We start from the raw sequence: 3,533 nt of genomic DNA, 5'->3' as shown, positions 1-3,533 counted from the left end.
TGTCTTCGCATACTCCTTCATGGACAAGCATCACTCGAGTCAGATTGCTGGCAGGGTTAAAGGTAGTGGGAAGAGGCAAGCTCTCAGACCTCCACTATCTCAGCCTTGCAGGAACCACAGGCTTCCAAACCTGAAAGGTAAAGTGGTATTGTATAGCAATCTCTTCTGGAGGGAGGGGGAGGCTCATTAAGCTCAGGAAGCTAGGGCTCATGAGAAATGCTCAGCAGGTGAAAGGACTCATCACCTCGCCACCAAACCAGATGCCTGAGCTTGGGTCCCCAGACCCACATGATGGAAATAGAAAACAAACTCTGAAAAGTTGTCTTCTGTCCTCCAGGTGTACACAGGGCTATGTGTATCTGTTCCATGAAACATATTTTTTTAAAGACTTGGAAAGCTAATGAAACTTTAGAAGAAGATCATGAAAGTTACAAGAGCCACAAGGCATCTAGTCAAAGTTTAAGACCCAGTAAAAAATGGAGAGAAGGGACTCTCTTCAGAAGGGTCTGGAACTTGTGTAGGAGGCTCCAAGGACACAGCTCCCTGAAATCATCACCCATTCTGAGATGGATTTTTCAGTGTCAGGGCTGTTTTCAAAGTCCTATCAGTAACTCAAATCAATTCATTCTTTCAACAAGCTAAACTTGGGAATCATTTCTTCTATCTGTCATTAGTGCCCTCTATGATGAAAAGATGTTTCTTTATGTCTTCTCAGGAAATGTCACATAGTAAATGGAAGGAGTGACCTCACTCTGAGATCCCAGCTAGGAATCTGACGTATTCTATGTGCTCAAGGAGTCAAAAGAGAAAACATATTGTATAGAGAAACTCTGGATTTCTAGATGAAAAATTCAACTCTCAGATGGCTTCAAGAGCCCATTTATTCCTAACAATAATAGAAGAATCTGTTCTGTGGCCAAACTTAGCAGCCTCTGAATACATGTCATTACTAAGAGCATGACCAGGGTTTTATAGGGTTTTTGTAGCCTAGGAGATTACTTGGGAACTCTCCTGGATTTCTATGGTCAATTCCCTGAAATGAAACCTTGACTCCTGTGCCCCAGGTGGCATTTCCACTTAGTTGAATACCTGTAGATTCTCTTCTTAAAGACAAGCCTGCTTAACAGAGATGCCAGGGGACTCCTAGATGGAGAATAGGGGTTAGAAAGAAAGGGAGAAAAGATACAGTCAACATCGCATGGTGACCATTTTGATGATCTCTGGCCTTCTAATGCTTTCATGTCTCTACTTCCTGCACTAACCTGAAGGTAAGTGCGTTGGCAAGCACTGAGGCTATTCAACTGGCTTGGTCTAGTAATTAAACTTACACCGTGCTGTGTATGCACCTCCACGTGCCTTCCCTGGCAAAGTGAACTCCTGGCAAGCAGACACCCTAGGGGTGGGAAGCCTGGCCTGTGTCACAGCTACCAGCAGCATTCCAGAAAAACAAAACTGCAATCCCATGAGCAAACTCTATAGTTCGGGGTATCAGTTGCCTGAGCCTCTCCCTGCTATAGGAGGGAGGAATGTTGCCTGAAAGAGTACAGAGCTGTAAAATAGGGATCCAAAGGCAAGACAGAACTCAAGGTCTAGCCCAGACCCTGGTGGCACTGGTAGCAGCATAACTCACAACAGCACTTCTGTTGGGATCTGCTGCTTAGTTTCCCAGAAGCATCTCCTGTTAAGCTAAGAGTGTGTGCATCTGTGAAGAGAGCATTGGTGGGCCTGTATGTCAGCCCTCTTCCTGCAGTGGGAGTCTGTTTCCAGCACAGCCAGATGCAAGGACGGGGAGCAGCTCACATTTCTTGAAGTTTCTTTTCCAGAAAAACCTTTGATTCTATGTCTGCTGGAAAGCCCCAGACCTGTGCCCTCAGGGACTCTGTTAGTTCAGCCTCCTAACAAATTAGAATCAGACTCAAAGTGCAAAGAGATTGCCACCTGGTTGGGCAGATACACAGGCATTTTGGAAGGCCAAGTAGGACAGAGGGCTTCAATTTCTTTTCCATTTCCTGTACATGCTGCTCTGTTCTCAGGGTTCTAATTGATTGCATCAACTGTGTTCGTTTCCCTGGACTAATTGGTCTTCGCACAGAAGAGATAATTACCTGGGCTTGTTCATCCTAGTTGGCAGGAGCCGGCAGCAGCCTCTTTAGAGCCACACAATATTGTGTTATCTGAAGACTCTGGGATTTAAAATGAGGGCATTTGTTTCAGCCTCATAAATAAGCTCTCTGTGTGTGGTCTGATAAATAAACTTTTTAATATTCTGACAATATGTGGCACTGGTGTGAGTGTCACAAGGCAGGAGAAAGGGCAGTTAAGTCTTCCTGTAAGTTCCGGAGTCAAGAGAAGAGTCCAGCAGGGGCCCTGAAGTAGCGAGTGTGGATGACTAAACAGGGCGCAATGAAGGACTAGGGTCACAGCCCAGCCTCCCGTGATCTGTGTGACTTGAACCACTCACTCGCTCTGCTCTTCAGCTGCCTAATCTAGGACAAGGAGATAAAATCCTTACCTTGACTCCATTGAAAGAAAGTTCTAGGACCTGATATGTTCATGGGCAATACATTTCACCAATGCTCAATGCTTTTTTTTTCATGTAAGATGGCCTGGGCACCAGAAGAATCTAAGAACGTGAAGCCCATGTCTGATGTAGGTAGCCTCAGGAAAAGCACCAAGAATTTGAGTCTGGGCTGGCAATATGCAGGAAGGCCTTGATTAGGGTTGTACAGGAGGTGAACCAGCATCCTGGATGCAGGTTCTGCCTGGGTCTCTAAGTTTAGGACAGTACAGGTAGGCAGGCAGAACTTAAGTTGAAAGAGTTATGGACAGGCAGTTTGCTCTGGATTCTAAAAGAGGCACAATAAGTATTATTCCTCTCCTTGTCATAGGTGAGAAAACAGAGGCTCGACAGACAAAGTCAGATGACAAAGTCATATGGCAAGTATAACTTTTCACTTTGCACCCTCATTGTGAGCTCCATACCACCTACCTCAGGGTTCCTTGTAGGCCCAGAGGTATGAGATGTGGCAGGACTTCGCCTTATGCACACTCCCAGGCACCTCCTGGGAGAGAAGTCCTCACTGGCAGTAGATAGAAATCCATGGATGCATTCTTTCCCCTTTCTTCTCCCGTAACCCAGTAGTGAGGCTGAGTTTATACAGAATCAGGTAGGCAGTCTTGAATAGAAGCAGTTGGGCAGTTAACCCTCCCGATTTTATCCTGCTCTCAAGTTCATTTTACTTTTTCTTCACTTCTACTTTCTGAGCTCACTGCCCAAAGCAGTCACAATTTCTGCAAGACTTCTCTTTTAGTGAAACTCACACTAAGGCTTCCTAGCATGTCGAACAAAACCTGGCACATGGGAGGTGCTCGTTGTCAGGAAGGCATGGTGTGCTGTCGATATGGCCTCCGCAGGGGCTGAGGAGGTAGCTCAGTCAGTAAATGTCTTGCTGTGTAAACATGGAGATCTGAGATCAGATCCCCAGTTCCTCCATAAAAGGTGCAGTGTGACACTGTACATCTGTAATACCAAT

The sequence above is a fragment of the Microtus oregoni genome, unplaced genomic scaffold (assembly GCF_018167655.1).
Source record: "Microtus oregoni isolate MIOR12 unplaced genomic scaffold, Mior012 000067F_ref0000223, whole genome shotgun sequence".
In the NCBI taxonomy this organism is placed as follows: domain Eukaryota; kingdom Metazoa; phylum Chordata; class Mammalia; order Rodentia; family Cricetidae; genus Microtus; species Microtus oregoni.
This window is presented reverse-complemented; position numbering follows the sequence as displayed.